The 13,500-nt window shown below is 43.0% G+C and overlaps 1 protein-coding gene across 1 annotated transcript in view; it reads left to right on the top strand.

Annotated features, from left to right (window-relative positions):
* The first annotated feature begins 4,332 nt into the window (after nt 1-4,332).
* KIAA1324L (KIAA1324-like ortholog) overlaps nt 4,333-13,500 on the top strand; it is a 49,009-nt gene continuing 39,841 nt past the window's right edge. Inside the window, exon 1 of the mRNA XM_009577162.1 lies at nt 4,333-4,450. The gene's annotated coding sequence lies outside the window, so the exon portion shown is untranslated. The remainder of the gene's footprint in view (nt 4,451-13,500) is intronic.

The following is a 13,500-nucleotide window of genomic DNA, read 5'->3' on the forward strand; positions in this document are numbered from 1 at the left end:
TGAAGTGTCACTCAGCCAGCTCACGGTGGGCTGGGAGCCGGAGAAGGGCTGCGGAGCAGAAGGTGCAGGTGCCCCCACGGAGCCAGGAGATGTCTACAGGAGTTTTGCACCAGACACATGTGAGGGTGGCAGGCCCACACCACATTGATCCCGTATCGATGCTTTTGAACATAGCATGCTGGACAAATTCTGTTGTTTTTTTCTCCCCCTGGCCAGAGCTGTGACCAGTGCACTGTCTTTGACGTCATGTGCATGCATGAGGGCATCTTTTTTGTACATTACATCCTTCAAAGAGAGTGTACGTATGTTAGAGAGTTTCTTACAACAGCTTTGCATGGTAGCACAGATGTGATTTTACTAACTCTCCAAGAACAATAAAGCAAAATTCAGCACAGGGTAAAACAGACACACTTGCCTATTTTTGGCGTTTTTCAGGTTCCTATTAACCTTTCATTTGAAATTTAATACTGAGGACTACACATTGATTCTGAGCAGCTTCTTGGAACAGCATCAATTTTCCATTTAGAAAATTGCTTTTTTTTTTTTTAGCTTATTCCTATATGGGGTGCTGTTATTTTTTTTTCTGAGAGACACTTCCCTGTGGAAATCTACTCTTTGGGTCTGCAATTCAAACCAGTTTTGCCAAAGATTAGGAATTACGAGCAATAAAGTAGGAAATGCTATAGGAAACAACAGCTGAACTGGAGGAGGGACATGTTTAGAACATTAAGGCCAAGCCCAGAAAAGTCATAAAACAGAGTCAGACTTACAGTTAAAATTAAAACAGGCCCATAGCCAAATTTAAAGATACTATATGTCTGGATGATAGTGGGGAAAAAACATTGAGAGCAAAACCAGAGTAATAGCTGGGAACGGATAACATCTGGCAGTGGATTTGCCATTAAATTCATTGCAGAGAACTGGCGGGTGAAGAGAAGAAATCTGTTAGGGAAGAGAAGAAATCCCAGCATAATGGAATGGCATTTTTCAGTGAGATGCAAAGGTGTTGTAAGCATCCCACGGTGCTGAGGAGGCTCCTCTGTCATCCTTCTATAGTTGGAAGTTCAAATTGCTGGGGCAGATTAGAAGCGCTGAGCCCGGTAAGCCAGAGTTAATGGGCGATTTCCAGTGCTTGCATAAATCACGTGTGCGCTGAGGGTGTCGGTGCTGCAGTCAAACTGTGCTTCCAGCTCGTAGGGATGGACCTGAGCTATGCTGGGTGCTGAGGACAGCATCACCATGGCTGCTAAATCAGCTTGAGATGCTGGATCGTTTAGCGGAACCAGAGCTCCATGCAGTTATATTGACCCTGCTATAAGTAGCCAAGCTGGTTAATGTAAAGCTGGCCATTGGTGTAGCCAAAGTTGAGAGCTGCTGTCATGCCTGTGATGCAGCACAGATATATTCTGGTTTTAAGAGTGATACAATTGGACCCTCAGTGGCTGTTTCTAGGTAAAACTATAGTTTAGGGGAGAAGATGGTAGCGATGGTAGCTGGAAGAGATTTTGGAGCTATGCGTGTGTGACCAAGGGAAGAAATTAATTTGCAGAGTCTTCATTACAGTCAATTACCAGAGGAACAACCAAGTCTGTGGAGTGGTTTTCAGACATAAAGTTGAGTTGAAAGTCAGGCAGAAAACAAAACAAAAAAATCCCCCCATAAGGGAACTGATCACAATAGAGGAAAAAGTAATGAAAGAGATCATGGAAGAACTCAGTTCTGCTGTACAACCTTCCTAGTGAGTCTTGAGACTCCTCGGTGGACACAGCTAGCTGCACACAGGGATGGGGTGGGCAGAGGGAAGAACATCTGTTGGTCCATCTGCCCTGGAAACCTCATCTGGCTGGTTAAAGCTGGAGAGATTTCCATGGAGGGGTGAAAGAGGAGAGATGGAGACCTGACTCTTCTGCCTGAATTTGGAAGGAGAGCAGAAACCCTTTTTTCTTTATAATTTTAGTTACTGTCCTGAGTTTTGAATCGCTGGTGATAGTTGACAGTCAGACACCATTAGAGGGAACGTTTCTGCACTGCATGGTGTGTCCCTCCTAGCTGAACTACTTCTGAGACCCGCTCTGGCTCCTTCTTGGCTGCAGAGGGATTGCTGGCTAGACATCCCTGAGGTGTATTTTGAGAGGGTGGCTATGAGAGCAACCTGGATTGTTGACACCAAACTGCTCTCTGTAATGTTTTTGACCTGATATGAAATAGAAAAGAGATCTGAACATGAGTCAGATTCAGAGGGTTTCAATATCCTTTTCTTTGCTTCACTCCAGTCTTGCATATTTAATTTAATGGATCGTTTTTTTCTCATGTGATATGAACTATGAGATGGATCTATTACAGATATGTTATTTATATATTCTGGTTGCCTTATAGGCAGATTTCCCATCAAGATGATTAAGGACTGTTTTTTTTCTGTTCCTTGAAGATGGTATAATGAGATGAAAGGGGGAAAATGCATATTTTAATTGAGTATATTCATAGAGTTGAGAGTATGGTATATCATACTTCATGTGTAGCCCTGGGTTTGATAGTATCTTCTTATGCTTTGCTTTATTTTTGAGACAAATGGTTTTCCTTTCCACTGTGCTGTTAGTTAGGATTCCAGAGAAATCAGAATATTATTTGCACTTGGATGCAAAATACCAAAGGCTTTAATGATGTTTATGTAGAACTTTATTAACATCTGCATATCTCTGGAGAGCTATGGTAACCGTAGGAAAAGTATTGAACTCAGTATTGTTTGTTTTTCTATACATAAATGAGGAGAATTGCAAGTCTTCTCGTGAGTCAGATGAATATTTGGAGGGATTAACTAATCTATACCAGAGCCAGCCTTATCCACCTGATTCCCCCTGTTCTGCTCCATCATGTGGGATGTTGGCACTGCAAGGGGTCATAGAAGGAGCAGGAAAAGATTGTCCCCAAAGTAATCCTTTTTTGCACAGAGTACCTCCTCCTAGGGTAGCGTAGCTTAGGGACTGATGTCTGCAGTCGTGGTGGCACAGATCTTTAGGAAGGCAGATTTATGCGGCCTCATGGGTGGGTTTCGCTATAGTGAGAGTGAGCTACGCCAGCTAAGGAGCTCTTCAGCTTGTGCCTTGGGCTGCGGACATGACCATTGCCTTCCCCCTCTTGGTTCATGGCCAGTCCTGCCAAGAGAAGCCAGCGAAATTGAAAGGAACCAACAAATTTTATGGATCCACCACACCAGTCTACCCTAAAGCTGCGTAAACCTTGAGCCTGTGGCTAAAGCTCTGATCCTGTTTTCCTCAGTCCCGTGATTTTGTGTGTTATTTTTATGGCCCATGCAGGGCCGTGCAGTGTTGGAGATGGAGTTCCCCTGAAGAAATGGAGAAATCGCCATCCAAACCAAGTGGCTGGTCTCCCTCTGTAGCCAGTGGAGAGAAAGAGGCGTTTCCAGGACGTGTGTTATCTCCTCGTCCCCTCTGCAGCAGGTGTCTAAAATAGGCATACGGCCAACGCTTTTCCTCTATTGACTGCAAAGGGAGCTGGAGGTGGCCTTGCTCATGTGGAGACGTCTCATGGAGCTTGCCAGTATGTGTCATTTTAATATAGGTCTGTTCCCTCTGAAGAAAGGTATGCAGCAATTCTGCCAGCTTCACCCAAACTCTCTCTTGATACCAAAACAATTCAAGAATGAGATGTTGCTGAGGTTTATTTTAATAGTAAAATTATGGGATATGAATTTGGAAACAAAGCTACAAAGACAAAACTAAAAGTGTAACTAGATGTGAGTCTAGATTGTATCTAGGATCTGAATCAATATTATTAATAAGATAAATAGCTAATATTCTTTCCTAGCTAACGCTAGGAAGTTTCTTACCGCTTTTCATTTAGACTACTCAGGGCTTATCTCAGTCACGGAGACCATGGAGATGATCTTCCCTCACATCATCATTCTGCCTTGAGGTACTCCTCAGAGCTGATCCTGGATGACATTTTCAGAGGTATCCAATACTGGGTTTATTTCCCCTAATTTACCTGGGCTTCCTCTGAAACTGAAGAAGAGGGAAAGGCACTCGCAGAAGGTGATTCATCCCGTCCTGTGTCCTGTCTCTCAAGTGCTTTTGCAAATCCCACCCTCTGCCTTAACATTTGTGCTGCACAGCATCCGACGTGCTTTGTGCTTGCTCTGTGGTGATACACGGTGATCATCAAAGCAGTGAGAGTGCTGCACAGTATGTTCCACACCAGCTACTTCCTTTCTGATTTAATTATAACTGGGTTTCCTAATCCCAGTCTTGATTAATGAGCTTAATATGCAAATGTTGTGATGACCCTGAAACTCTTTGTAATTGCTTGCAGACAGATTACCACTTCGAGTACACAGAATGCGACAGCAGTGGCTCCAGATGGAGGGTGGCTGTCCCGAATCCGTCGGTGGAGTGCTCTGGACTACCCGACCCGGTGAAAGGGAAGGAATGCAGTATGTCGGCACTTTTCATTTTACAGACCGTTGCTAGCTGTTTGTGCTATTTACCCTTGTGTGGCTTCTTAGCTCTGTCACTGATGTCCCGAGTGTCTCTGAGTTAGTCCTTCCCCTCCAATCCTTCTTCTTGTCTCTTGGAGCTGTGGAGCAGGGATTGTCTTTGCAGTGTAGTTGTATAACTCAATGTCTGCTACGGGTACCCTTGTATGCTAATTCACAGACAAGCCACGTCTATTACAATACCCACCAAGAGATGTGGTTGCTTGTCTTGACTGCCATACTCTTAAGTTCTGCAGCTCTCCAGTTCATTTGTAGCTGTATTGGCCAAAATGGTGACCAGGAGTGGCCAAATTATATTTGCATAGTGTCCACATTCTTGTTACCTGCATTATTTACCTAATTAATAAGCTGAATGCATAAGTAATGGTAAATGTCTTATTTGCCTGAGTTATTTTCATGATGAAGCTTTTGCGTTTTATTTATATATGTATTTATTTTTAACCGCTTGTAGTGTTCTCATATCACTTGGTCCTGCATTTTTTTTAATGTTAAAACACTTCTTTGCATTTGAGGACATAAGCGAATTGCTGCTCCGCAAATACATTTGAACTATTCCCTCACTGTTCTGTAGCTTACCAAGCTGAATGCTCTTCCCCATCAGACTTCCTTGCTCTAGCAATTCTCTTCACAAAAGATCCTAGCAGTGCTTTAGTTTCTCAGTAATTTGTACCAGGGGGTATAAATTATTGTATCTGACAAGCGGGATGAACAATGGCAATGTCCTTTCAGTTCTAGTGTAGGAGAGGTGAAATTTTATTCACTTCTGCTTCTTCTCCTGTAAAGGTTTATTGTTCATTTCTTTACGGCATATGGTCCAGCGTAAAGCACATAAATTTTTTCTCTAGCACTGTTGACCACTGGAAGATTTCTGACTGCTTGCAAACATCATTTGAGAAGCTGCCTGTGTCATTCCTGGTATTTGGGTTTAGTTTTCGAGGTTTTAAATGTGGAATCTCTGTATATCCTCAGGATGTGTTTTTCAATTACAGAAATATAGAGCTGGGAAGCACCTCAGGTGATCCCATAATTCATACCCCAGCCCAAATAGCCATAGTAGCAATGACTTTGTCACTCATGGCTGATGTTTGGCTGGACTGTTTTCAGGAACTCCGGTGATGAAGAGCCCACAAGCTCCCCAGATATTTGCTCATCTATTTTGTTCTATTCATTTTCCCTCCTGTTACAGCTTTTTCTGCTGTTGAATTTCCCTTGTTGTACTTCAAGCCTGTTACTTTTTGCTGTCTGCACTATAAAGGAGCAGATAGCATTATCCTTTCTGCTGCACAACCACTTTTGGTGTACTCTGGAGTACATAGGTATAACTCGTTTTTTCTGATACGCACTATTTCTTCTTAAACCTTGTGATAAATGGTTTAAGGTCGAGCAACATTACACTGTCCTCGACTTTCTGCTACAGATTTCGACAAATGGTGCACTTCCCTCTTCATCTCCTCCTATTTCTGTGTCGTTCTGGTCTTAAATCAGTTCCAATGAAAATTCAACCGTTTTATAACAATAGATGAATCTCTGGCTTCTCCGTATCTGCCCTCCTACTAGACAAGGGGAAAACTTTGCCCAGTAGATTGGCTGTGATATTATATGCCAAACTACAGGATTCTGTTAAATACACTGGAAAACTCATCTCAGTTGATGCCTCTCCTCCTTGTTGTGTTGCTGTTAAGTCCCATGGCAATTCAGCTGGTTTGAGAAGCAATTGGATATTTGACTTTTTTTACTGAGCCCTTCAGATCTGATCTCTCTGGGCTCTTGGGAGTGCAGCGGTGTTAATGTAGTTCTGTCTTTTTTTGTGTGTCTATGGTAGATTATCTGGCTTCAGGAGATGTCTGGCTATATTCTGATGGCAAAAGTTATTTTAGGTTTCTCATCTCGTAGTCTTTCACCTTTTGCTTTAAGAACAACCAGTCTTTCAGGCTGAAAACATGAGTCTGTCAACAGCAGTCAATCACTGTAGGAATGTGTAGTTAGGCTTGGCTAACGTGGTGGTTTTTACTGCAAAATATTTGAACCAGTGTAGAGTTTAGCTGACAGTCCGTTCTTTAATGGGTGGGATATACTGGGAGAGGCAGCCTTCAAAAATTATGTGCCCTCCAGCTCTTCAGAGTTTGCACGTGGGGGTCTATTGTTGGTGATGAGTTGTACTGAAAATGCTGACAGATAGATACCTCCTCACTGACGTGTCGTATTCTCTGAGCTGGTGGCTTCTGTCTCATCTGACAACACAGGAGCTGGACCAAGGATGTCTTACACTAAAAGCACAAATTGTTATAGCCTCAGGAAAATGAAAGGTTCTGTATTTGGGGCTGCTACAACCCACGTTCTCAGTGGATCATGTACAGAGTGAGATTTGTGCCACAGACTTGGTCAGGGGTGGCATACACATCTCACCAAGTAATTAAGGACCCCATGGGTTGCTTTCCTTTTCTCATAGGTCTAGAGTTATTTTATCCTGAAGCCTGTCAAGAAATAATATACGTATGGCATATCCTTTGAGATGAGTCTTTCTGGACATTCTACAAACTTACTCAGATTCTGCTACATCTTGTAGATCCCACCCTATGCCAGAGCATCCAGACACTGATGCTCATCCTGACATTTGGTAGAGTCCTGGACTCCCTTAGGTATCTCTTTCAGTCCTTCAAGCTGCAGAGCTGTGGACCACAGTACAATTACCATAGGCAGGACAATTTCCAGCTTTGGAGATCTGTTATCTTCAGAAGTTTTTGTTGGTATCTACTAGTCCTGAGATATACTGAGCCAACTATGTCTCTGCTCTTAAAAAAGGGTTTTAGCTGTATAGCAGCATGAGCTCTTAGGGCTTTTTTTGTCTCCTTGAGGTTGGCAGAGCCCTCAGTGGTCCTTGGTGGCAGTTAGGACACTGGATATGGAGGAATCTGGGTGAGAACATGGGTTTTTTTGGAACATATCGGCCACCGCTGCTGACTTTGTGATGTACTGTTTGCAGTTCTCATCTATTCAGAAATGCCTGCCACTTGAGAATATCTGCTATTGATCTCTAGTGCTCCCTGAAAACAGAAGTGACTTGCAGGCTGTCATTAATTTTGGATCCTGAGAATACTGTACTAACCTCTCCCACTTCCAAATTCTCAGCAGTTATTCTCTTTAAATTGTCCCTGAACTAGGAATTCTAAAGATGGTATAACAATATGTTAAATGTCTCCAGTCATCTCTGTAAATACATCTAGACTGGTCTCCAGTGGAGTGGAAAGACACTTGAGACTGCTAAAAATGTATTAGCTCAAGTGCTTCCCATATCTGGAGCAATCTAACTGTGGCACTGGAGCTCAGTCGGTGTCTCGAGATGTGCTCATTTTCAGGATGTTGTGTTTTACTGCTTTTCATTTGGATGAACCCATTTAAAATTAAGCTGGGTATCTCTGTGCTCTGCTGCATTTTGAAGTGCACGAACCTGCAAAGCTGCCTGTGACCCGCTGAGAGTAACTGCCAGCATTCCCTGAAATGGCTGTAGTCTCTGAAACATGTCAGGATTCATCCCTTTTGGGCCTTCAAAAACTTAATTGGCAAAGTTTACCTCCAGAGAAGACAGGGTCCTCTGAGAATTAGTCATGGGGTTCAGCGTAGAAAGGACTATCATATTTTGACTGCTCTATGACCTGGGTATTAGACGAAGGTTTTTTTTTTTTACTTTACCTTGCCCTGAGCACAGAGCAACGTGATGAGATCACCTTCCCCTCCTGCCACCCTCCCCACAACATCTTTACCATCCGGGTGGGAGGTAGGAAGAAACTTCAATGGCAGATGTTTGTGAGGCTGTAGGAGATCCTGCTCTGCAGTGACCCCAGACGTGGGAGGGAAGGTGCAGGAGCAGCTCTGCAGCACAGTAGCTCGCTTGCAACGCACTGGGACAACGTGCCCCTTTCTATATTTCACTCCCCTCTTTTTTTCTGATCTCCTTGCTCCGAGGGGCTGCGGCCATCGCCACTTTCAGACCCCACATCAGCCTGTGTTTTGCCGTTCAGCGTGGTGTGGTACCTCAAGGCTCACCCCGTGGGCTTGGGCTGCCTTCGGACAGGCCGCGGCACGGCCACACCAGACAGCTCGGCCACCTCTCTCATGCTTGTATTTGGTCAAAGATGAGACATATTTTCGACACCGGCACATCATGGTCGCAAGGGATCCTGCAAAGAGAAGCGTTAAAAGTGCAGCAAGGATCTCAGCCAGGAAAAGGGCAATATTTATTACACCTAAAGCTACTCTGTGTGGCTTCACATTTAAGATGTCCCCTCCAGGCATCTTCCCGGTACCATTTTGGAGGTGAGGTACATACCTGGAGGCAGGGAGGGTTGCGCTGCGGGGCACGGAGGGCAGACAGCCTCCCTCAGCGAAACCCAGACTCTCTGAATCACTCCATTACTTCTTGACGGTCGGGAATGTGCTTAACTGATTTGGTCTTGTTCATTTTTAATTACCACGGATCTCCCTCTGATCTCCTCATGAGTCTGATAGCAGGAAGGGAATTTAGCTGGTAAGCATCACTGCCATCAGCGCAGCATGCCTGGCTTTTTAAATGGAAAATATTTATGGCAGTCAATGGGAGGAGTTTGCTTTTGGGGCAAAGCTCTTGCCTGCACCCCCGTATGGCTGGTATCTCTGAAAATCCTTTGCTCCGGTGTGGGGGCTGTATGCAGTGGCTAACGGGGACCTCGCCGGGGCCTCGCAGTGGGAGCAGGACTTGGCATCGCGCTCCCACTGACACTACGCTGCAGTCTGTTTCGGTGGCCACAGTCAGGCTTTTCTGCCAGCCTGACCATATGCTGCATGTTTTATGCTCAAATTAAAAGTCTGAATTTGGAGCCTGCCTTCCTTCCATGTCTCCTTTCCTTCCTCTCTTCTTCGTTGCCCTTCACTTAAGTGCAACCCAAATATCTGGTTCAGTGTGCCCTTACTGTGCCCAGGTGCACTCATACGCTCCTCTGAGCAGAGTTTGTGACCAAAAAGGGCTTCAAGCGTTCACATTTTGACCTCAAATTCTTTTTTAATATTAACTCTCTTATTCCACAGAATATAACTTATTTTTTGCCATCCTAAACAAGAATAGGCTGCACCTTATCTCATAAATATCTGTTAATATTAGTGGTGCTACGTACATAATAAAGAAACTTCAGTGAGAATAATAGAGCAACTTCAAAAGGAGTTGAATTTGCCATGTTCAAGGGGAAAAAGTGCTGGTGGGGTCACTGTTATAGTCAGCATGCAAATGCCAGTTATAATCAGCAAGATTTGTTAAGAAAGGAGACACAAAAAATACTGATAATATGGAAGAACTGGATCAAGCAAGTGCTGTGGAATTATTGATGGCTCTGCTTAGCAAACTCCACCTTCACCTGGTGCCACTAAGGCAGGAGCAACTTCTTTGAAGTCAGAAATGTGCTTCAGTTTTGAGGCGAAGCGTGTGAGCGTGTGCCAAGAGGTAAGCTCCTCTGACTTCAGAAAATAGACTGTCCTTAATTACAATGGACTTTTCTGGGACCTGAACCCAAAATTTGTCCTGCTTGATTGCTACTGATCTGTGTTTGTTGAGCTTATTCTAACTTGTGTAATCTGCTCCTAGGATACCACAGGAGGAGATATGGACTGCTAATTGCAGTGCACTTTAGGTACAATTAGGGCAAATGACCTTTTTAAGGCTTGTATGTTTTATAACCGTTTAAGGCAATTTAAGTGATCTGCAGGAGTTCTAACATTCTGCTTTTGTAACAGAAAAATAGAAGGTTTTGATTTTGATGTTCTCTCAGTCTCTGGTAAGATTGGGTATCCCAAGCTGGTAAGAAGTGGGTCTGCTCCTAATTCCCTTGAAGTCAGTGGGCATCTGCAAATTTTATAACATACGGTGTATGCACATACATATCTGTGTAGATGGATAATATAAAATGAATGTTATACATCTGGCAAAACCTGTGTGCTTGTGTTACAGCTTTCTGACATGAAGTTTACATCTCTTCATTGTCAACTAGATTTGTATTCAGACACATTCTGTGTAGTCTTTGTGCTAACGAATTGGTTCTTCTGGAGTTTTACTTAGAATTTTGAAATTTGGCTGGTGAAGATTTGCAAATTGCAATGATAAGTTTTAGTAGTTTCTTTAATGTTTACGTTATTGCACATGTGGATATGAATGTACGTACAAATACTCCCATAAGAATTGTGCTATTTATTACACAGTCACATTTATTTATGTTATCTCAAAATAGTTTGTTATGTAATCAAAAAAATTATCACCACCACAATGTCATTGTCTTCATATATGAATGCATGTAAGAACTACTTTTCATAGGGCTTAAATAACTCCAGAGTTACGGCCTCTTGAAGCAAACATGTGAATCCTAACAAATCATCTGAGAGGTTTTTTTCTTTTGTTATTTGACATTCACTGAGGATTATTTTCTGGTCTTATTAACGGGCTTTGAAATGATTGGGATTTCATTGTTTCAACTGAAGAGAAGACATATGGTGACATCAGCACAGCTCTGAGGACTAGGCGTGTATCCATCCTCATTTTTTCTCATGGCTTGAAAGCACTGGATCTTGTCTTCATTAACCTTGATGTACTAATATTTTTTTCATTTTCAATGTCATTCAGACGTTGCTTCTTTGGGTATTCACCTTGGAAGAAACAATGCGGTCAAGCTATTAATGGCTGTTGGTGTTTAACCATGTCATTTAGATGTGACACATGCACATAGATATACTTACGTAAGTATAGTGACAGATGCTGTTGGGTATCCTGAGCTGTAGGAAAGTACTATTTTGAGACAATGTTCAAAAAAATGTATTCAGAAGATCTCCCCTTTCATTCCTCCATCCTTGAGATTGCTCACTCGAATGGTATATGCTGATCTCCTCCCTCATTTTGACTAACACCTTCCCTTCTCCCTTCTCTTTTGAACAGTCGTATGGCTCCCATAAAGCTGCCTGTCAACGTAGAAGAGTCACATATGGAAGGTTGCTCTCTCAAACCTAAGTACCAAAAAAGTGGATTCTTAGTGGGCATGAAATCCAGGGAATCTGAGAATTTCTTGATATGCTATAGATTTGGTCCTTGGCCTGTCATGTATTACCTAGCAATTAAGGACACCTGACAGAGAAAAACGTAATATAACTCTGTCTCTGGAGCCATCTCTGACATGAACAGCAAGATGTGCAAGAAGTAGGTTTCAAAGTCATGGTCTTTATAGGGGCACTTTTGTGTGTGTGGCCTGCAAGACTGGGCAACTCAATTTTACCTGAGTCTCTTTTGTATCTCTAGGAAAGTTTTTATGTCTTTTCTGAAAGGAAAAGGAAAGGCTTTCCCACTAGAGCACACTGGGGAGGGGACTAGCACACGGCGGGGACTGAGGAACATTGTGAAGCTGAGGAATTAATGCAAGTCTGTCATGTAGCAAAGGTGTTTAGCCAGCAGTGGTGTGCATGGCACAGTTTGAGAGTCACTGCTAAAAGGCTGTGATTTAGCAAAGCACTCAAGCAGATGTTTGTTCCTATTCCTCCTAGAGCATCCCTGCTAATGCATGTTCCTAACTGAAGTCAGGTAGGTGAGTCCTATTGATGGCATTAGGTTTCTCACCTGGACTGAGGCTCGAGGCTACATTTTGCCATGGTATTTCCATCTGGATGTTTTCCTAATGCGTATTGTTACCTTGAGAGATACCCCAGTTTTACAAGTAATTTTTCCAGATTTTTTCCTCTGTGCATGAGCAATACACTGTCTTTGCAAAAAAAGTCCCATTACTGGCTTTTTGAGGCACAGATTCTTTTAGGTAAATAGTTAAAAAAGCAGAATAGTTTGCACTGAACCCACAAGGTTTAATTCCTGGAGATAGTTACCGGGAACTGCATGTTGATGTGTGTAATGAGACTTCCAAGAGAAAGGTTTGCCGTAGTGTCTTTTGATGATTTCTTCACCCCATTTGTGTACATGATGTAATTAAATCAGTTAAACACACCTTCATCTGACTCACCGATTTCTCTTTCAACAGGAAAGCAGCTGGCAAGACCTTGAGATTTGCTATGGCTTGGTAGAGGGATGAGAGGCAAGCACAGTGTGTGTGTGTGTGTGTGTGCACAGAGGACATCTCAGATGGCACTAGAAGCCATTTGCACCAACCACTTTGGTTGGTAAGCAATCAAAGTAAGCCTGATGGAGTCAGTGGGGCCTGGAGAGCTACTCACCTCCAGGTATGTGTCCTGCCATCTCCAGTGCTGAGCCATCAGGATGGTTGTTGTAACCCTGGTAGCAAATGTGCTTGCTAACCTCTTGGTGATGACTGCCTTCCTCCACTCTACGCCACACTTTCATGAATTTATTGAGTATTCTCGTTCCAAACCCACACCTTTCAGTGTCCAAATGATGAAATAAAAGTGATAATAAAACTGTCCTATGTGCCAGGCCAGCTGGGAAAATGGTACTATTCCCATCAAAGAGGTGAACTGGAAAAAGCGTTGCTTTATTTTGTAATTTCTTGGATAAAAGGAAAAGTTATTTACTCTTAAGAGAAGGAATGGTCTCCTCGACAGAAGGTACTCAAAAAAAATTCCCAAGTTACATCAGCTTTCAGTGTGATCACATGTCAAGCCTAAACAACCTTGACAGACTTTTTTCTTAAATTAAGATTCAGTCTGGTTCCTGATAACACGTTGGGATATAATGACTGAAGAAAACGAACATCAATTATTCACAGTCTATTGGAGAAGCCTTGTATAAATTATTCACAGAAGACATTCTGAAGCTGGCTGAGATTATAGGAAACATTAATAATGAAGCAATCATTTCCTCTCGTCCTTTGGCGTTCTTTTTTTCTCTTCATCCCGTATTTTGGTTGGTCTTTGGTTCCATGTTGTGTGGACCCTGATGTCCCAGGGTATCACTGAACAGATGCCTCTATGTACTTGTCCTTGGCCACATCTTCCAAGGTTTGTGGCATGTGTCTGCT

The sequence above is a fragment of the Fulmarus glacialis genome, unplaced genomic scaffold (genome assembly GCF_000690835.1).
Source record: "Fulmarus glacialis isolate BGI_N327 unplaced genomic scaffold, ASM69083v1 scaffold7540, whole genome shotgun sequence".
NCBI lineage: Eukaryota > Metazoa > Chordata > Aves > Procellariiformes > Procellariidae > Fulmarus > Fulmarus glacialis.